At 42.0% G+C, this 23,160-nt stretch overlaps 1 non-coding gene across 1 annotated transcript; it reads right to left on the bottom strand.

The window, feature by feature from the left end:
• Window positions 1–14,908: 14,908 nt before the first annotated feature.
• LOC126031530 (U5 spliceosomal RNA) lies at window positions 14,909–15,025 on the bottom strand. The gene has a single exon (XR_007503365.1). It is a non-coding gene; the product is annotated as a U5 spliceosomal RNA (small nuclear RNA).
• Between the last annotated feature and the right edge of the window lie 8,135 nt (window positions 15,026–23,160).

The raw sequence follows: 23,160 nt of genomic DNA on the forward strand, positions 1-23,160 counted from the left end.
AAAATCTAAATCATTTCTTTTTTAATTAATTGCTTTATTTAAGCACCGCGGTTACAAGTGTTCAATGTTGGGTTTCAGTCATACAATGTACACCACCCTTCATCTGTGTCCCTTCCCACCATCCATGTCCCCATTTCCCTCCCCTCTCTACCCTTGCCTGTCTCTAGACAATTTGCTTCTCTGTGTCTCTGTCTCTCTGTGTCTGTCTCTGTCTCCCACCCTCTTTTGACACTGTTCTGCACTACTGTCAACGGAGGGATGCCTTGCGTGTCACTTTCTCAGGCCCTTTCAGTTCTTGTCTAGAGCAATCAGTTCCAGCTATCGTACTAGCAGAGCCTCCACCCTGGGATGGACCTCCTGACTCTTGACTCTACTGTCTCTGGATATCATTACCTTGTTTTTCTCATATCCCAAATGAGTGAGCTTACTCTATGTCCCTTTCCCTCTGGATAATTTCATTCAGCATAAAAATCTCCATGTCAGGAGGCTGGAGCAATAACAGGTAGAAAGGGCTTTTTCCTTGCATGAGGCCAACCCAGGAGCAACCTGGGTTCTATCCCCAGCATCCCATATGGTCCCCCACCCCCATCCCAAGCCTGCCAGGAGTAATTTCTGAGTGCAGAGCCAGGAGTAAGCTGAGTGCCACCAGGTGTGCCTCCCCAAAAAAATACATGGTCATCCATATATAAGCAAATTTCATGACTTCAATTATCATAATGCTGCATAGTTTTCCATTGTCTTTCTATCCAGAATGACTCAGTCTAGACTTCTCTAAATGCCTTCTTAGAAACCTTGAGTTTCTCTTTCATACAATTCTCATTCTGCTGAGTCCACATGGGTTTCTCCCTGAAACAGAAATCTGACCGTGTCTATATCCTAGAATAAAGATCCTTCCCATACTCCCCTCCACAGAGAATAAATTTCCTGCTCCCACATGTCACCAGCCTGGCATCAAACATTACCTTTCAATGATCTCCTATTTATGAGACTATACATTCCAAAAAGAGATAAACCAATTTAATAAAGAGAAATGATTTAAAGATATCAAAATGTTTATGATGTATTAACGTGTTATGCATGTAACTGCTTATTGTAATTGACAAACTTACTCATTTCAATCATACCCTATTCCCACCAAAATCCCACTTCCACAAAACTTTACTGGATTTATTAAAACACAATATATTACAACTGGACTTGGGATATCTGAAATTTTTCCATTTTCAATGTGAAAATTAAATTATAAAATATTACAAGAAATCTAAATCAAAAGGTACTTTTTAAAATAAGCATTATTGGGGCCAGAGCAATGACGCAGCGGTAGGGCATTTGCCTTGCACAAGGCTGATCCAGGACGAAATAGGTTGGATCCTCGGCAACCCTCAGCAAGCAAAGAGAGATTTCTGAGCGCATGGTCAGAAGTAACCCCTGAGTGTCACTGGATGTGGCACAAAAACAAAAACAAAAGAAAGGGTATTAGAGCCACTGAAATGGAAGAAGAGGAGGAGGCAGGGGTGGAGGAGGGGGCATTTTTCCACGTTCTAAACGCCTATAGACAGGAGTAATCCCAGAGCATCAGCGAGTGTGGCACAAAAACCAAAAAAAATTAAAAAATAAAATAATAAAATAAGTGTTAGTCTCTGTTTTCAGAAAACTTTCAAGTCAATGACTTGGATTCTTTACAGCCTAGCTCATATTTGTCACAGGAGAAAGCTTGGCAACAGACAAAGGCACTTCAAAATGCCTACCTTAATCCCACTCATTTTGCAGGTAGAATACTCTGAGTTTACCAAATAAACTACTAGAACAAGCCATTTATTCACTCGAGCAGAAACATACGTTTCCTAAAGCAAGTAAATACTTGTTTCAAATCAAATTTATAAAATGCACTGAAGAAACCAGTTTATTAGCTTACATATATCAAATATATAAATTCTCAGGAGAAGCATTCTACTTCTTAATTAAATGTTATAGGATCTTGCAGACTCAAGAATAGCACCATCTGTCGGGGTTGCAAAGCTCAGTTTCACCAAGGTATCACCAAATAACAGCAAAATATTTGTATTTCTATATATGTGAAACTTAAAGAAAACTCATTAGCTTAGTCTACTTGGGATCTTGACATGATTATATTTCAAAATGCATAAACAAATACACTTTGAAAAATATACTTAGCAACTTAAATTTTAGCTGAGAATTTGTATTTCATAAAGGTAAATATTTATGCTCTTTTGGAGCTAAGAAGTAGATGTATAGTCTGGTGTGTGTGTGTATGTGTGTGTGTATGCATACAATGTAGATTTATATTTATATCATGTTAAACTGCTCAGATGTTATATAAAACTGAGCTCAAAATTTTAAATGACTGGGACTGGAGAAATAACATGGAGGTAAGGTGTTTGCCTTTCTTGTGGAAGGACGGTGATTCGAATCCCAGCGTCCATATGGTCCCCTGAGCCTGCCAGGAGTTATTTTTGAGCATAGAGCCAAGAGTAACCCCTGAGCGCTGCCAGGTGTGACCCCCCAAAAAAAATATTTTTAAATGACTGCTGTTTGCTTAGAATAAAAATAATGTAACTAAGTTGCCCTATAATATCTACATCTCTAATATTCTATCACTATACTTTTTGATAACATTTCAATTCCTTTTCTTACTGTGAAAAGTAGTTCTAAGAAACGAAATATAGGGATCCGAGTGAGTCAAATGTTTGCCTTGCACACAGCTGGTCCAGGTTCAATCCCCAGATGGACCCTGAGCTCTGCCAGGAGTGATCCCTGAGCACAGAACCAGAAGTTATTCCCAAGGACAGCCACATATGGCCCCAAAAACAAAATAAATACATAAAGCTATAAATAAAGTTATCTAAAATTCTGAAGAAAACAAAAGCAAATTTGAGCAATATCTCATCATATTCTTTTAGGCACGTATTTCTAGATTGGTATGAAAGATCCTCTACACTTCCCCTAACACAGAATACTAAAGCAAACTGCATTGAAGTAAAATCCTAAAATAATAGTAGAGCTACTGTCCTATTCTTCAACTGTTAAAGAGAGTTCTTTATTTATACATTATTACTTTATTCTGATTCGCAAATTCTTTTTAATGATTTCTTTACTTAAGCACTATGGTTATAAATATGTTCGTAGTTGGGTTTCATTCATAAAATGTATACCCTCCCATCACCAGTGCAACTTTCTCACCACCAAGGTCATGTATGGGATATTAAAAGGCATAATAAGCAGTCTCAAATAAAGCAGCACTAGTAGGGCCAAGGAAACCTTGAGAGACTGGAGTCAAAGATTAAGGTGCTTGCTTTACACATGGTTGTGACCATAAAGCTGGTTTTAATGGCCAACACTAGATATGGTCACCTGAAGAAAGCCAAACATGTCCCTGAGTATAAGTGGGTGTAGCCCACCCAACAGTTACCTCCACAGATACTTTTATCGACACTAATGCTTTTCTTTAAAATGCTTTTCTTTAAAATTCACTAGGTTGAAGTGATAGCAAAACGGGTAGGATACCTGCCTTGACCACAACCAACCTGTTTAAGCGCCATCACCACATATGATGACAAGTCCTCCAGGAATAAGTCCTGAGCATCAATGAATGAGTACAGCCCCAAACAAGACAGATTGATAAAGAGAGAGACAGACAGACAGACAGACAGACAGACAGACAGACAGACAGACAGACAGATTCACAGGCTGGTGTGCAATACTACTTAAATCTGAGCAATACAGCTCCATAGTTTATATGTAATAGGCCTCCCTCTACTCACCATCAACCCTATTTATCAGATTGACCCTTTCTACCAATTTATTCCCCTTCTCCTTCCCTCCTGGTAACTACATTTTTTTTATAGAGTCATGATAACACACTGTCACGTCCTGTTCTGTTCATGTTACAACATTGCAGCATTTCATCCTTCTGGTGGCTGAGTAGTATTCCGTTTGGTTTATATACCACAACTTCTTTACGCAATCTTCCAAGGATGGGCATTTACGTCATCTCCATGAGGGCTAGTGTTGCAAAAAAAAACACACATTTCTTCTGGATATTTTCATATATAAATACCAGGAGAGGGGCTCTAGTGACACAGTTAGCAAGTGTTGTTACATAGCAGATAAATATTAGGAAAGTATTATGGCTTATAGGCTTGATATTTAATCTTCTTGGGAATCCCCATAGTTTTCGTTCAATTTCCATTCCCTCTAGCAATACACAAAGGCGGCACTTCCACACCCTTACCAAAACATGCTATTTCTAATCTTTTTATATTTGCTTTTTAATTTTATCAAGTTGTGAGTTACTTGTAGTTTTTGTTTTGGGTTTTATTTTTCTTTTACTTTTTCTTTTTTTTTTTTTTTTTGGTTTTTGGGTCACACCCGGCAGCGCTCAGGGGTTACTCCTGGCTCTATGCTCAGAAATCGCCCCTGGCAGGCAAAGGGGACCATATGGAATGCTGGGATTCGAACCGCTGTCCTTCTGCATGAAAGGCAAACGCCTTACCTCTATGCTATCTCTCCGGCCCCACTTGTAGTTTTTTATATTCAAACCTTTGTGTAATTATAACATGAAAATACCTTCTTAGTAAGTATTCATTTTGTGGTGGTTTCTTTCACTGCATGAAAGTCCCATTTATTTACTTTACTTTTCTTTCCTTAACCATTGTGTAGAATCCCAAAGACATCACTGTCATTGATGTCCACGACTGTATATCCCATGTTTTTATCTACCTGTTTTATGGTGTTAGGCTTAACAGTCGTGTCTTTTATATGTTGAGATACATTTTCTGCTGTTAAATTTATTATCTATTTTCACTTTTTTGCATGAGATCATCCAGCTTCTCAGCACCACTGCTGAAGAGGTTTTCCTTTCTCCAAAATATGGCTCTGGTTGCAAAACCACAAATTAATTATACATATCTATTCTGATTTCTGAGCTTTCCAGTCTCATTCCATTGGTCTGTCTAATTTTGTTCAAATACCAGGCTGTTTTAACTATTTTCACTAGATAATATAGTATGAAGTCAGGGAGGAGAGATCTCTATTTTCCTTCTCTCCCACCCCCACACACACACATACACACAAATGCATTAGCTATTTGAGGTGTTCTGTTGCTTCATACACATTTAGAAGTTTTAGTTTTTATTTCCTTAAAAAATATGATTTGGGATTGCGATGAATCTGTAAACTACTCTAAGTAATATGAACATCTCCATGGTGTTTATTCTTCCAATCCAACAAACACAGGATATCTTTTCATTTCTTTGCCTTCTTATATTAACAATGTCTTATTTCCAATGTAGTGGAATTTTTGCCTCCTTGTGGAAGCTTACCCTCATTGATCCTTTTTAATGAGATTATAAATGGAATCATTTTATTTCCTGTTTCTCTAATTCACTGTCTGCTTACAGAAGTGCAACAGATTTTTGTGTATTGATTTTTTATCTTGCCATTTTACTGTCTATTATGTCTAATAATTTGGTACAGTCCTGGAAGCTTTCCATGTTTTACCATGTCACCTCCAAACAGCAGTAGCTCTGGTACTTCTCCAATATGAATTTCTTTATATCTTTTCCTTAACTAAGCCACTGGTTGTGTTTTCCAAACAAGGTTGAATAGTTGTGGTAAGAGTAAGCATCCCTACGACTGAAGAGGTAGTCCAGCGGGAAAGGCACTGGTCTTGCATGAGGCCAACCGAGATTCAATACCTGGCAGGCTGAGCACTGAATACTAAACACTGAGGCTGAGCACTCAAGCTAAGCCCTGAGCACTGTTAGGTGTGGCCCAAAAACAAAGCAACATATAAAAAATAAGCAGCCTCATCCTGTTCTTGATCTTAAGAGAAAAGCTTTCAGCTTTTTCACCATTAAGTATGAGGTTAGCTGTGATGTTGGTCTTATTATGTTGATATGCTTCTACTAGTCCCAATTTATAGTTTTTAATCATAAATAGATCAAATTTGGCAAATGAATGTTCAACTTTTTCAACAAAGCTAAGATTTTATCTTTCCTTCTGTTGATATATTACACTAATTGATTTGTATATGCTGAACTTTCCTGGTATCCCGGAATCTTACTAGATCTTGGCAAATGATTTGCTTAACATACTGTTGTTGAATTTTATTTGTCCACCAGTGCTGTTGGGGGGAATGGGAAGCATACACTCAGTGGGCCTCATGAGTTAACTCCTGGCTGTGTGCTCAGGAGTAACTCCTGGGACCTTATGCAGTGCTAGAGCTCAAACCTGGGTCAGTCACATGCAAAACAATCACCCTACCTTCTCTTCTATGGCTCCATCCCCAAAATTTTTCTTAATGATTACTTCATTCTGACCAAAAATAGGCTTAAAAATAATTATTCAATTTTGGCTAGACAGATGGAGACAGGTCACAATTTACATAATTCTACTCTCCCCATGTTAATTTGCTTTGATCCCCATAAAATACAACTGCCTTTCCAATTTAAGTTGCCCCATGGGGCCAGAGCAATAGCACAGAGGTAAGGCATTTGCCTTGCACACAGCCGACTCGGGACAGACCCGGGTTCAATTCCCATCATCCCATATGATCCCCTGAGCCTGCCAGGAGTGCTTTCTGAGCACGAAGCCAGGAGTAAATCCTGAGCACCACCGGATGTAGCCCAAAAACAAAACAAGACAAAACAAAAAGAAAAATTTAAGTAGCCCCAATATCTAGTCTTGCCAATCAATGTTCCCCTCCACAGAAACTATTGAAAATACTGAAGTTCTATATTCAAAACATGAGAAGGAAGCAAGTTCTTAGCTAACAATATAGGGCTATTTTCCAATAAATCACAAATTAAGAGTTTTCCCTGGCATTTTCATTCATCAGAAAGATTCCTATATCAAAAGGCAATAAAGTATTGATCTAGTTTTACTTTTTGATCTAAATTACTACCAAAGGAAGATGACACTAACCAAAAGAGCATCCTTTATGATAAGATTTTCAGGGAGCCAGAGAAACAGTACAGGGAGTAAGGCACTTGCTTGACTTTACAATGCAGCTAACACTGGTTAGATCGCGAGGAATGCAATAGTCCTGAGCACCATCAGGCTTCATTCAAGTACAGACCCAGAAACAACACTCTGGGCACTGACATATGAGGCCCAAATATCTCCTCCAAAGAATTAATAATTGAAAGATTTTTCAGGCCAAGGCAATTGATGGCTCAAAGGGCTGGAGTTCATGCTTAGCATGTAGAACACCAGGTTTGATCCCCAGCACTGCATGGTGCTATGAGCACTGCCTGGAGAAATGACTCAGTACTGAGTACTGACTAGTACCTGAGCACCACTGAGTGTGTCCCAACTATTTTAATTAAAATTATAAAAATTAAGATGGGGTAAAAGACTAAACTGCTTCTAAGCAATTTAGAAGGTAAAAACCAAAAAATATTATGGGCCATGTCATCAGTATTTGATTCCTATCAGATATTTTGAAGAATACTCTCATTTGGGCAGAGATGTATAAGTGGCATAACTACTTCAAAATCAAGTTTTATAACTCTGAAGTGTACAACAAATGGAGGTGACAGATGACCTACTTAAAAAAAATTAAAAAAAAACATTAGGAGGCTGGAGTGATAGTAAAGCAGGTAGGGCATTTGTCCTGCACACAGCCAACCCAGATTCAATCCCTTGTACCCCATATGGTCACTTCAATACTGTTCTGAGTATAAAACCAACAATGCTGGGTGTGCCCCCCTCCCAAAAAAAAAATTAAAACAAATTAAAGATGACTTATTGCAGCAAGTATATTAAGTAAAATGCAAGCATTCCCAGTATCTTAAAAATTATGCTTAATTTAGATTCAAGCTCAATAAATATTTTGAATTAAAAAAAAAACACTCAGGGGAACCAGAGAGATAGCATAGAGATAGAGCGTTTGCCTTGCATGCAGAAGGACGGTGGTTCGAATCCCAGCATCCATATGGCTCCCCGATTCGAACCACTGTCCTTCTGCATGCAAGGCAAACACCCTACCTTGATGCTATCTCTCCGGCCCCTTGTTCCTAGAATTTACTGGAATTATCTGGAATCAACTCTGGGTTGTCAAATGTCTTGATTTTAATAACAAGCTGGGGGCTGGAAACAGTACATATAACCCCTAGCACTGCACAGAGCTTCCCAAGTCCCATCAGGAGTGATCCCAGACGATGGCGCCAGGAATAAGCCATGAGCACCACTAGAATTAGGGCAGGGGGAGGGAGGAACCTAAATAAATATAAGTTGGCCAAAGAGTGAATTTATCTCTCACTTCCTATCTCTACCCTGCAGAGACCACACTGTTTGAAAAACATGATTATTCCTAATTTAAATCAAAGAAAGCAAATGACACTGTCTATTTAGAGATCTTATAGCATACATCCATGAGTTAAATATCTATGAGAAATCATGCTGAACTACATCTAATTTGTCTTAAAGGCACAAGATTTAAAGAATAATGGGTTACACCAATGGATCCAGCAATTCTAAAGTATCTATGTAAGAGACCAATCCTAGAAAGGCTTTTTTTAAAACACATTATTAAATGTAATACCATTTAACACATTTGTTTTTCCTCAATTCATTTCTCATAATAGTTTCTATATCATCTTGGATTACCTCCCACTTTCAGTTTCATATCCCATCTGCTCATTTAAGATTCACGTCTGTCCAGTTTCTGAAATATTTGTCACTTTAGTCATTAGCATTTTGCGTAATATAGCACTTTGCTTAAAGTTCAGAACTCAATTATTTTAGAAAAATCATTTTAACATCACCATTTCTAAATCTAAATAGGCATGACAACATTTCAAATTTTTCACCTAATAAAAATCGGATTTCAGTAAATTCTTGTATTGTTTCTTAAAAGGAAGTCAGGAACAAGACCATAAATTAAAAATACTGATAGGTAAATATTCTCAAGGACACACAGACTTGCAAATTGAATCCCCAATGATTGTCCTTTCTATTCCTCTCAAACAAGCCATACCCACTGAATACTTCAATATTCAATTGAAAGTCCTTCTGAATCTTTCTGGCTTTAAAGTTCTAAGGCCATCCTTCATATTGCTCTCTCTCCACTCACCATATAGTATCTTAGACATTATATACATAATGCATGTATCTGTATCAGATTCTTCTAAGACAAAGTCAGATTTTTAATCATGTCTGGTCTATGTACACTTTCCAAAAATGAGTTCATGTCCTAAATTTCCCCCAATGTAACAAAAACATTAGTATTCCCATAATACGGGTTTATTGGCTGTCCTGCCCAATCTCTCCCCTAATTTCTTTTTCCGTTTCACCCCAGAAGTCCTCATTTACCATACAGAATAGCAAATAGAAAGCATCTCTCTAGGGCTGTGTGAAAGAATAAAGTTAAGGTAATAGCTCAAGGTCAAAGGAATACAAAATCTTTTCTGAGGACATCAGATGATGCCTGGTGTTTGATTCTGATGACATTTACTCTCAATGTTTTCATAAAGTGTATCAGCAAAGAGGGAGCATTAGTGGGTCCCTGAAGGAGGGAAAGGAAAAACTGTAGGTAGTCCTCACTACAAAATTACAGTTCATACTTTCTGGAAGAGTGGGAAGAGGAGAAAAAGGACTTCCGTCTCTACACTCAACAAGCCCTTCTTTCAGACAGCAATTCTCTCGATGGCCTAGACTAGAGAAAGCTGAGTGCCTAGGCTATCCTCCGGCCACTGCCAGTAGTGGAATGGTGTAAGGGAGTAGCTGTTCTGTTAGAGTTAGATAGAGGAAAGATGCTCCTGACCTTCTGAACAAAAAAATCTAAGTTCACCCCCATAAAATGCTGCCATAAATAACATTTGAGTTAATAACACAAGCAATTAAGTACAAAATCAGGCTAAGCACCATTTGCAGCAAGAGAGCTCCGGGTAGGGTTTTATGTGAAAACAATTTACAAAATAACTGTTCCGGTGTAGACCAACTACAAGCATAATTCTAAATCCTGGCAAAGTCTTAAGACCCTTTTCCTAGTCAACATGAGTTGTTTTTTTTTTTTTAACTACATAGTTGTAGATGGGGGAATTCCTTCAATAAAGACAATATATTATTTTTCAAATGTTCTCCATGATTAAATGCAATATAGAAATCAACCAGCATTGAGGATATGTGCAAACTCTTTAAAACATAGGACTGTGAAATTTATGAAAGACTAAAATCTGATGTTAGGCTTTAAAAAAGGGGGGGGGGGGCAGACGGTGGTGCTAGAGGTAAGATGCCTACCTTGCCTGCGCTAGCCTTGGACGGACCGCGGTTCAATCCCCCGGCGTCCCACATGGTTCCCGGAGCCAGGAGCAACTTCTGAGCGCATAGCCAGGAGTAACCCCTGAGCGTCACCGGGTGTGGCCCAAAAACAAAAACAAACAAAAAAAATGGGGGGGGAGTATTTATTTAGTGCTATTTCTGACATTCCCTGAGATAAATCTCAAAATGTTACTAGAACTGCTATTTAAAGTTCAAAAGAGCACTCCAGAGCTGCCAAGGAATTAATAGCTTAAACTACCAAATAAGAACCATATTTCAGTTTCCACTCGGAGCCAGTCTTAGCTCAGGACCTGCACAGCCAAAACAACTAGAGTATTAAAGAGACACCATGCAGTTGTGAATCATGTACGCAAATGAAAAATTACATCATATAAAGCTTACGAGTTTGTCTTCCCAATCATGACTTATTTGTGAGGAAAGATGCAAGACCAATTTAATCCTCTATTCCTCTCCCTTCAAAAGTACAAATCTAACTGCCATTTTGTCATTCCAACTTCCTGGTTGGAATGGCAGTGAACATAGTCTGTAACCTCAGCTCTAATCTGCCAGAAGTCTTCCTTCCTATTACAAAAAAACCACGGTATGATTATCTAAGTGCTTTCCTTAGAAGTCACTCAAAATTTTCCATCAAGTTTACAGAAAAACTGAAATACAGATCCATTATGGTACCAATTTGATCTGACTAGTCACAAATTTTTTTTTTTTGGGGGGGGGGGGGCGTCACACCCAGCAGCGCTCAGGGGTTACTCCTGGCTCTAGGCTCAGAAATTGCTCCTGGCAGAATGCTGGGATTCGAACCACTGTCCTTCTGCATGCAAGGCAAACGCCTTACCTCCATGTTATTTCTCCAACCCCATTAGTCATGATTTTTAAAATGGGCTACAACTCCTCTCGCCCTATTACCCATTCCCCACCCAAGTGACTTGATCTGTGGGAAGCAATCCTGTAATTTATAAATCTTATCCATTGGTTAAGATTATATTTATTCATGTTACATAAGATTCAGTCATGTAAAGCTGAAAAGCTTAAAGAATAAAAAAATGACTTACAGATCAAACTCCAAATAAATTTCCCAAAAATTATAAAATAATGCCTAATACATTAGAATCTACTAGTTGCCTACTACACTATAAAAATAACCTTAAAACTAAATTTCTTTGAGGTTAAATAAGCATCCATCTCCTGATCAGATTTCTGAATTCATATTACCAAAGGAAAATAAATAACATCTAGATAACATACTCAGGAAATGTCTAAACATCTAAACTTCACAGGAAAAAAAAAAATTGTGGTAAGAACCTAACTAAGAACTCACTTATGGATTAAGATAAGAAACAAGTGTCAAGTAAAGTTGATTAGTTTAACAAATAGTTAATGAGTGCCTAACTATGAGGAGAATGTAAGATAGTTCAGACAGGGTCACTGCCACCCCTCCCCCCAGAAGCTAACTTACTTATCAGAGATACAGAAGAAGCCTGTGGCAGTCAGGGAAAGCTACAAAAGAGAAGGTGACATGTGGCCTACTTAAAAATCAGGAGGATGGGGCTAGAGAGAGAGCACAGCATGAGGCCAACCCAGGTTCCATCCCAGGCATCCCATATGGTCCCCAGGCATTGCCAGGAGTAATCCCTGAGCATCACTGGATATGGTCCAAAAAAACGAAAACAAAAATCAAGGGGGGAACCTGTATCGGTGGCACAAGTGGTAGGGCATTTGCCTTATACCCACTAACCCAGGTTAGATCCCCCAGCGTCCCATATGGTCCCCTTAAGCCAGGAGTGATTTCTGAGCGCATAGCCAGGAGTAACCCAGAGCATCACAGGATGTGCCCCCCCCCACCAAAAAAAGCGAGGAGGGTATCAGGCATATACATTCAAGAATAATAATAATAAGAGCTAGGTACTGGGTTAGAAATATGTATATTTTTCCTTCTCTTTTAAACATTAAAATCCAATCATGAGAATTACCGACACACAATGTTTCTACCCCAATTATCTTCTTTAGAATATCTTACTTATCAACTCTCAAATTATGCTCAGATGGCTTTAATCATCTTTGCCATTTAATGAAATATTGTAAAACTATTATAAAGAAACTTCTTTACCTTAAATAAAAGTATCAGACCCCCTTGGAGTTATCGATTTGGGGGAGAGAGAGAGGAAATAACTAAGTTTTCAGTTTTCACAAGTATATAATCTTACTTGTGATCAATGTTAGAAATCACTATTCAGTTACAGAAATTTTAGTAATTGTTTTTTAATTTGACATACCCTGTTTGCTTTTGTCGTGGGGCCTGTCCTGTCTAGACTCGGGACTTATTCCTGCCTCTCAGGAATCACTCCTGGCAGGCTCGGGAAATTTACTGTATTACCTCTCCAGTCCCACAATATTTTTTTATTTGAGATGAATCATTTCCACAAATTTAATTTTAACATGAACTGCAAGTGCAGCCAATTAATATAGCGATTTAACATAAATTTAGACTTGGTTACAGTAAAGAATGAAAGAAGACTAAGAGAAGAAATATTTACCTACACATTTCTCTAATTCTTTTTATCCTTCCTCTGCCACCTTTTGTTTTGTTTTGTTTTCATTTCATGTTTGTTTATTTGGGGCCAACTTGGGAGCTGTTCCCTGACAAGGTGCTCAAGAGACCATGAAAGGGCATGGGGTTGGCTCCAGCACTTTAAGCCATGTTTTAAGCTAAAGTAACAAACGTAATCTATGCAAAATAAAGGTTGCTTTAACAGTAATGGAATTTCACTGTGCTGGAAACACATGAAAAAAAACATGAAAAGCTGCCAATCAGGATTCTGTATTATTTCAGAGAACTAGAAATATAGTTTTCATAAGATTCTACCACAACTCATCTCAAATGGCAAAATATACACCTGGACATATACATCATACATCAATGCATAGAAATGCCAATAATGTTTTCTTATGGACACAACTGATTCTTCTAATACTCATCTATAAAGAAAGGGTCAAAGGTCAGCAGTCCCTTTCTTTTTTCAGACTAAAATCTAAGTATACTCCAAAAGATATTTTATTAAAGGTTTAAAAAAGAACTTGACTCCAAACGAATCATATTAATATAAATGCACATTACAGAGGAGTCCCTAAAAGACTTATCACAGCCAACTTATGAAGATAGAACATTGCAGTATACTAACAATGCTTCTTTAATTAAATAATAAACACATTGCAGAGTAGGGGAACTGTCTCTGAAATAAACACCAACCACAACACTTTAACAGAATTTAAAATAATTTTCTATCACATAGCAAAGACAGAAGACTAGGTAGACATATACTAGTGGCTTTATAATAAACAAATGTGGACAAGCATGGGTATTTTTTATTCATGTATATTGGCCTGAATTTGTAATTCTGTTTTTATGTTACTATATCAAGATTAATGGAAAAGCATATTCACTATGTAATGAAGGGAATTTCCCCTATAGAACAAAGCCGACACCTTCAAACAATGAAATCATATACTATAAAAGAAAATTATACACACCAGATAACTTCAAAAAGAAGTTAAACGACTCATCAGAGGGAGAAAGTCTTAAATTCTATGAACATATTACAAATATTGATTAACTCCAAAACTCTAGGAATCCTATGGAACGCGTGTGTGTTAAGTACACCGTGTGTGTTTTAAGTACACTGCACAAACTCCAAGTGTGCGCGTGTGTATACTAACTATACTCCACACATTCTGTGTGTTTTATGTTTGTATGTTTTACTATAATTCACATACGCCATAGCAGAGTTTTAGGCTTCCTAATTACCTCACTTTGCAATTTCATTAATTGCCATTTCTCAGATCGTACATAAAGCAACAAAACCAAAAATTCGAGTGACAAACTCCTACACAAGTATGTTTTAATCAAATGATATTCATTGCAACGGCGCAGAACTCCTTTCTCTATTTCTAATAAATGGTTGTGATGCACAGTTCAGTGCACCCAATATCCAACCTTGTTACTAATTCTCATGAACTTTATCTAATCTCCCACACTAGCCAGCTTCTATAAAATAAGTGCCATCCTTCACTTCCACAAAAACTAATCAGTGCCTTCTGCTACTAATTTAAAAGAGAGAAAATGCTGCTGCTGGTGGTAGGGTGGTAACAATGGTATTGTTGTTACTCTTACTTTGTGTGCTGCTGGGATTGAACCCAGGATCTCATACAAGTGAGGCAGGTACTTTGTAACTTCATGAAGTTACACCACATTCTACTGTTTGATTCTATCAAAAATAAATCATTTCAGAAAAAGATCTCAGGGCTTTTGGGGGGGGGGGTGCCTGTTTTTGGGTGTGGTGGGGTTTGTTTTTGGTTGGGTTTTTTTTTCTGTTTTTTGTTTTTTTTTGTTTTGTTTTTGTCTTTTTTCAGATTTTGGGTCACACCCTCTGATGCTCAGGGGTCAGGAATTACTCTGGTGGTGCGGTGCGGGGGAGGGGGGGGTGGGGGGGGGCCATATGGGATGCCAGTGATCAAACCTGGGTTGGCTTTGTGCAAGGCAAGCACCCTACAGGCTGTGCTATCTCTCTAGCTATGATCTTCTGATCTCGTCTATCTTTATTTTTTTTTTAGCCTTGCTAGTGCAAGGCCTCAAAAAAATTGGTTCAAAACTCAGAATTGTTCCTCTCCACAGAAATCTTTAGTAAAAGGCCAAAGATTTATGCGATCTGAAGAGAAACCAGAGTATGATCTCATCTATCTTTTAAGGAATCCAGAATTAAGCTGTTTATATAAAAAATATCAGATAAACAATCTTACTATTATCTACCCTGAATGATTTCATCTCAACTTTAATTAATTTGACCAATATCACTCACTATACAATGTACTGATATTTTACACGTATAGTATATGATACAAACAGGTTACAGGGAATTTATTAATCTCAAGAGAAGAAGAGGGGCTGGAGACATAGCACAGCGGTAGGGCTGTGATTTGAATCCCGGCATCTCCTATGGTCCCCCGAGCCTGCCAGGAGCAATTTCTAAGCACAGAGCCAGGAGTAACCTCTGAGTGGTGCGAGGTGTGACCCAAAAACCAAAAATAAATAAATAAATAAATAAATAAATAAATAAGAGAAGAAGAGCTATTTTGAAGTATGTGATGGACGTGATTTAATTCACAATCAACCAAGGCCAAATTAGGCCAGTGAACGAAAAAGGTAAATCAGGTTTTCCAAACTTAATTGATGTAATCCACAACTATGTTACTCAAAGGCATGCTTAAGAGATGTGTTTCCCCAAAATAACTACCAGGCCTGAAACAATGACCAAAATATTTCAAAGAAAAGTGTTAAGCTATATAAAAACTTGGCATAAACTAAATTCTTATTGTCCTCAGAAACTCCCCCTGCTTTCATTCTCACAAAGAAACACCCCAACCTAACTTCCTCTAATGAGCACTTCAAGGAATAACACAGCAACAGATTTTGTAGCATGCAAGTCTTAGGTACATTATTTTCTCTTTAAAATTACGAACTCATCACACTTACAAATGGCTCTTTTAAACGGTCCAGTAAACTGCTACACTATGTCTTAAATTGCTGTCTATTATGTACTTAAAAATATTTACTAGCAATTGGAGGTTAATATGGCAACTATTACAGGGTGGCAATTATTGCTATTAAAAATATATAAATACTTTTACACCATGTGCGAGGAACAACAAAATACCGAGCAGAAAATACACATTAGCAAATTATAAATATTTTTGTTAAAGAAAATGAAACCATCATGAAAAAGATCTCAACGTAAATAGTAAAGCTGGAAATTGGAATGAAAAAGTACCCTGTATATTTTGGCACTCGAGATGATTAAAGAAATCATTCCCATTTCCTCATTTTCAACAGATAGTCCGCTCTACTTCATACTAACTCAAAGAATAAATCTAGAAGTGTCTGCATTTACAATTATCTCTCTGCAAAAGAATAAATAATGATCATTTAACCTCTATAGGGAAAATAGGGTCATCAACAGATTACCTGAAAATTATATAACCAAGTTTTGTTTTCAATACAGAATGAATGGACCCAAATAAGACTTAAGCACTAATGTGTGCTACTGAAATCAGGGAGGAGGTTGTTTTTTTTTTTTTATCATGACACAATTACACCATAGTTAGACTGTAAGCAAACAGAACATGAATGTGGAACAAGAATTAGATCACCTTCTGTCCAAAAGTACATGCTTAAATCTAGTTAAGGGACAAAACTCATTCGATCCTTATCTCAACAGAGAAACAAAAATAGTGCTATACTTACATCTGGAAATTCTGTTTTCTGACAAAAGTCAGTTGACATACTAGAGGGTGCACTGTTACACTCTGCCTAAAAGGCAAACTTAACACACTTAACTAAACTCTAATTGACTGAACACATAATAAGAGTGTCCTAGAAATGTGATGGACAGCCTGAGAAAATAGTTTTGAGTCACAAAGGCACAGTCAGGCATGCACTTAGGCAGTAGCTACAAAAAACTCACGACAGTCAAGAATAAGAAACACATACAATGACCAAGACCATATAAACACAAAGGCATTTTTCATGTGTTAGGACAGAAGGGCAGTGACAGAGTTTAGGAAATTTGATACCGTGCAGGAGAAAACCAGGAAGCAAAAGAAGCAAAAGACTAACAAAAAGCTTCAGGCAACCGACTGCACAATAAACTTTTGCTAAACCATAATGAACACCTCACGGTAATAAAAAGTGGGTGGGTCATTAGTGTAGTACAGAACTTTAATCTCTAGTTTAGACTTCAATCCGTAGTAATATGAGTATCTAAGCAAATTCTCATTAGCAGTACTTTGCTAGGCTCAAAATAACTGAGGGCCAAAAAAACACACAAACACATAAATATATATATATATATATATATATATATAATAGCATCATCCTTACTACTGTTGTTATTATCATTATTAAATGCAAAGCTCTTATAAGCTTTATCACAAAGAGATTATTTTATCTGCTTTACAATTAAGTATTCTGTAAACAATCTACTTTAGGTAATGTATTTTTTTTATATTCTGGGACAGCTAACTAAAGAAAATCTCAACCTAAATGATATTTAAAAAAAATAATCAGCACATTTTTAATTCATAAGTAGTTTTTAAAATATTAGCACCTGAATAGTTAATGTATTTTTCACATATTATAAATTATGCATTTATCAAACCTATGCATTCGCTACGTAATTTTTTTAATACAGTTTAGGAACAAAGGTAATTCTGGTGTTTTTAAAAAAAAAATCAATCACTGGTTTAAAGGGATTTAGGGGATACTTAAAGAGCAAACCTTTTTAAGCACAGAACTCTCTCCTAAAAAAAAAAAAATAACTCTTCTTCCAAAAGAATCTCAAGCACCCCTGTAACATTCTCATCATGACGTTTAAGCCTAAAATAAGTGAACAAATTATATACTCCAAAGACGGATAAGCCATTTTCGGTTGCCTACAGAAGCTACTGTATATAAATTAGCCACATACACACACACAAGCCATTACCAGTCAGCATGATGTATGGTAATTTGGGGGAATCTCTCCTCACTAATATTGGTCGGCTTGGTTATTTTAATTACCTATTAAAGTGTCAATGTGGTCACCAGCCGCCAAACAAAAAACATTTTAAATATCCCTTAATCGATATGTTTGCTAATCTATGAAAGTCCCTGAACCTGACTGATAGTAAATGACAGACTGAGAGGAGAAAAGAGAAGACAGAATGACTCTCTCTCTCTCTCTCTCTCTCTCTCCCCACGTATCAGAAGATCAAGGGGAAATTTTCACAGTGCTTAGAGAAAGAATGGCAACTTGTAATTAAAGTTTAGGATTAAACATCTGAATTAAAATGTTGGAAGGAGAAACTATCTGACTTAATCTTGCCATAGTGAAAGCAAAGATACTATGTAATTCAGCCATTGTAGGTAAAAATCACATGTTTTGATTTTCATCCCTATAAATAATTAAACATATTTAATAAAATAACACTTGCATTGGAAAAGTTGGCAAGAATTTGTACTCCGCTAGTCTCAAAGAAAGCAAGCATCTATGCTACCCATAATTAAATGTAACTAATTACAATTTGAACACTAAATTATTTATCCAGCGTAAACAAGGATTAAGAGGAAATAATGCCTCTATCTTCAGCAGAGGTTGCAGAAAATAATTTCCAAAAGGCATGCTTCTGAAAAAAAGCCATCCCCCTCCGAAAAAAAAAAAAAAGAAAAAGAAAGAAAAGAAAAGAAAAGGAAAAAAAAAGAAGCACAAGTTAAAATAAGTTGGGCTTTTGAAAAGACGAAAATGAAACAAACCGTTCAGCCAATTTTCCAATTATATTCTACGCTTGAAACCTAATTGCCTTACATCTGTTTACAAATCTTTGCTCCATATTTAAACAAATTCGTAGTCTCCCGGGCACATAGCTACACATCCAGTAACTCAAGCACAAAGCACACGTTAAAGACCACGCACTGCAATGATTAGCCTCCATGCCAGGTTTTTAACAACGAGCATGTTTTCAGAGCGAGGTAATAGGACCCAATAAAAATAAAAAATAAAAATAAAAATTTAAAAAGGGGGGGGGGAGTGGAGGCAAAGATGGAGCATTTACTACCAAATGTCACCGCCCCAGCCAGGGAAGTGGAAATAAAAAAGAAAATGAATAGAAAAGAAAAAAAAGAAAGAAAGAAAGAAAGAAACACAGACACACACAAGAGTTGCTGCAGCCTCTGGACCTCTCGCATTTCTGCTCATCCATCCCTTGGCCCCGCGAGAGAACAATTGACAATCTCACCTCACCGGTGGTGGCTCAGGCCTGGCTCAGGATGGGGAGTTCGGGGCTCTGGGCTGGGGGGTGTGGGGTTCGGGGCCGGTGATGGGCCTGGGCAGGTAAAGTTGTCAAGCTCGGGGGAAGCGCCCGGGCACATCAAAGCGAGATGCCAGTGAGCGGGCGAGCGATCCGGCGACCCGCCGGGGCGACTCGTGGCTTTTGTGTGTGGTGGTGCGAGTGTGGATCGGCCTTGCAAGCGCGCGAGGGAGCGAGGGAGCAAGAGAGCGAGGAGGGAAAAAGAAAAAAAAAAAAAAAGAAAATCGAAAATTGAAAAAAAAAAATCCAACAGTTTCGAAAAAGCCACGGGACAGCGGGGAGCAGGAGGCAGCGGCTTTCTCCACCCTCCGTCTGTCTGTCTGTCCGTGCATCTGTCCATCTGTCCGTCCGGCTGTCTCTCTCGGGCACCCAGAGCCCCGTGGGTCCCCGGGGCAGGCCCGAGGGAGGCCGGGGTCGGCTGGGAGGCGAAGCTGGCCGTGCTGACAACCCCGAGGCCAGCCGCCTCCTTCAGGGAGCCAGCCCCGGGGAGGAGAAGCTGGAGGCGGGCGACACGACACCGTCGCCTGGGTGCGGGTGACATGGCAGGTGTTGGGAGGATGGGATTTTGAGGAAGAGGAGAAAAAAGGAAGAGAGAGAAATAGATATACTAAAAACAATAAAAAAAAAAAAACCAACAGCCCCCAAAAGGCAGGGCGCGGGGAGGAGAGCAGGGCCCGGCTGGCGGCTGCTGTGGCCGTGGCTGTTGCAGCTGCCGTGGCTGTTGCTGCCGCTGCTGCTGCTGCTGCTGCTAATGCGGCCACTGCAGCCGATCCGTGCAGAAGGCAGGCAGCGCCTGCCCACGTTTAGGGGGGCCGGGCCGGCTTCGGAGGGGAAGGAAGGGGAGGGCAGAGGAGGGCAGAAGCGGGGTGTGAAGGCCATCAAGGGGTGGGCGTCAGGAGTGCGACCCCGAACCGCCAAGGCCTGGCCCTGGGGGGCCCTAGTAGTAAGCCCGAGCCCCGGCCAGGCCGTGGCCCGCACATGCAGATTCCCAGGCGCGCTGGCTCCCAACTGATGTTCTCCAGCGCCTGGCGAGGTAGGGGCTGGCAGGGGCGAAGGAGGGAGGAGAAGACCCCCCCCCAAAAAAAAATTTTTTTTTAAATCACCAATGCGTGTTGTTGAAGAGCAAGCGGGGTGAGGGAGCAGAGAAGAGAGAAGAGAGAAGAAGAGAAGCTGGGCGGGAGGAGAAAGTTGATGGTCGGCGCTGGAGGTCGGGGCGGGGAGCGGGGGGTGAGCCCCGTCACCCCCAGATGTACCCACAGACACACACACACACACACGCACGCACACGCACACGCACCCCGCGCGCACTCACCAGCGAGAAGAGGTTGGAGTGACAATCCTCCAGGCTCGCCCCGTTCGCCACCCAGTTGGCCGCCGCCGTCATGGTCCTCCGCGAGCCCGGCCGCCGCCAGAGCGGGGCATGTCGGAGCGGGGCGCGGCGAGAGGCGGCGGCGGCGGCGACGGGGCGATCGGCGCGGCGGGCGAGACGGGGGCGCCGAGGACGAGGCCGAGGCCGGGGCCGGGCGGCGGGGCGGCGGCAGGGGGGCGGCGGCGGGGCCTGCGGGCCTCGTCCTCACAGGAAAGACGGAGACAGAGAGCGGGCGGGCGGGCGGGCGGGCGGCCAGGCCGGGCCGGGCCCGGGCCGCCTCCGCCACCGCCGCCGCCGCCGCCGGTGGAGGAGGAGAAGGAGGCGGCGGAGGAGGGAGGGAGGCGCCGAGACGACGACGACGACGACGACGGGGACGCGATCCAGACGCCGCGGCGAGGCCGGGGAGGCGGCGTCCGAGGGTCTGTCTGTCTGTCCGTCCGTCGGTCCGGCGCCGCCTTCACGACGGGCCGCCGAGTGCAGCCGCCCCGCGAGGCTCCGCTGCCCTCCCGCCGCGCGCGCGGGTCCGCGTCGAGGGAGGAGCCGCTTTCTCTCTCTCTCTCTCGCGCCCGCCCGCCCGCCCTGCCGAGCTCCGGACCCACGAGTCCCTCCGCTCCGCTCCGCTCCGCTCGATCCCACTCCACTCGATTCCACTCGCCGCCTCCCAGGAGCCGCGGCGGCGGCGGCGGCGGCGGCGGAGCGCTCGCAGTCCGTCCCAGGCGCCGCGCACGGCGGAGGGGGCGGGGGTGGGGCGCGCGCGCGCGGACGAAGCACGCACGCTCCGCCAAAGCCAGCCAGCCAGCCCCACGGCGGCGGACGAGCGGGCGGGCGGGCGGGCGGGCGACCCCGGCTGGGCGGCAGCAGCAGCCGCCGCCGCCGCTGCTGCTGCTGCTACGCGCGCGACGTCGCCTCCTTGCCCCACCCCCTCCTCCTCCTCCTCCTCCTCTTCGGCTCTCGCTCTGACAGCAATGGCGGCCGCCGACCGCGGCTCGCCTCGCTATTGGCTGGGGCGCGTCACGTGGCGGCGCGAGGGGCGGGGCCCGCGCGGCCCACGCACGGCGTGACGGCGACGGCGAGAAGGGAAGGAAAGGGAAGGGCTCGCGGGCGGCGCTGCTGAGCTGAGCTGAGCTGAGCTGGTTCGGCCCGACCCGGGAAGGGAGGGAAAGGAGGGAAGGGAAGGGGAGACACTTTTCCTCGCCCGGGAAAAGCGGCAGCGAAGGCGACGGCCCGGTGGGGAACTGCTCCGAGAGACTCCACCCCGCATGGACCCCCCCCCCATATTCTACCACCACCACCGCCGCCCTCCCTGGCGGCCGTCGCTCAAGCCCCCGAGGCCCCCTCGCGGCTGGCCAACGGGCGCCCAGGGAACGGGATGGGGCCCCTCGCGGGGGGTCCCCGGAGGACGAGTCCCGATGCTCCGGGAAGCGACCGTCCGCCCGCCCGCTCGTGCACGACTCCCTCGGGGTCTCTCGCGCCGCCTTCCGAGGAGGAGGATGACACGACCCGGCGGCACAAAGAGATGACTTGCTGGCTCACTCGCTGTCTCGCCCGAGGCTGGGTGGTATAGATACATACCCCTGCTGGCACCCCTGGCTCTGGCAAGCTGGGGCTGCTGGCCCTGCTGGGGGTTCCTTTGGGGTTTGGGTTGGGCTGTCTGGAAAGCCTTGCGGGGAGATCCCTAAGGCTGCCACTTAGCGACTGTCTGTCTAGCAGGCGCTGTGCATTGAATGCTGAAGTGCTCTTGGAGTGACCGCTACACTTGCAGCCACCCACCCGCCAACCTTTCATCGGTCCACCAGTCTGTCCATCCATCCTTCCATTGGTCCATCTTTTCATCGATCTATCAGTCTATTCATCCATCGAACATCTTTCTATCAGTCCACTCATCCATCCATCCATCTTTCCATCAGTCCACTTATCCATCCTTCCATTGCTCCATCAATCCATCTATCCACCCATCCATTCATTCTCCCATCAGTCCATCCACCCATCTTTCCATCCGTTCATCCATCCACCAAACATCAGTCCACCCATCCATTCTTCCATTGGTCCATCAATCCATCCATCCATCCATTCTCCCATCCATCCATCCATTCTCCCATCAGTCCATTCATCCGTCTTCCCATTGGTCCACCCATCCATCCTTCCATTGGTGTACCCACCCTCCCATCAATCCATCCATCCTTCCATCCACCTGCCAACTAGCCATCCTTCTGTTGGTCCACCCATCCTCCATCCATCCTTCCATCCTTTCATCCATCCATGTGTCACTCATCGACCCATCCATTGAGTAAGTATTTCCCAAACTCTTGCCCTATGACCAGCCTAGGCACCAGGCACTGTGCTACACACACACACACACACACACACACACACACACACACACACACTTTTTTGAAAGGGTCCCAAAGCAAGACCTAATAGAAAACTGACATATAACTTACAGAATAGGAAAGACATACACTTTTTAAAATATATTAAAAGATGCTGGAATAGAAATGAATAAATAAATGATGTAGGTAGGATAGCACAGCCAGTAGGATGCCTGCTTTGCACACGGCCAGCCCAGATTGAGCCTCCTGACCCCAAACACACCC

Source organism: Suncus etruscus, chromosome 15 (genome assembly GCF_024139225.1).
Source record: "Suncus etruscus isolate mSunEtr1 chromosome 15, mSunEtr1.pri.cur, whole genome shotgun sequence".
Classification (NCBI taxonomy): Eukaryota; Metazoa; Chordata; class Mammalia; order Eulipotyphla; family Soricidae; genus Suncus; species Suncus etruscus.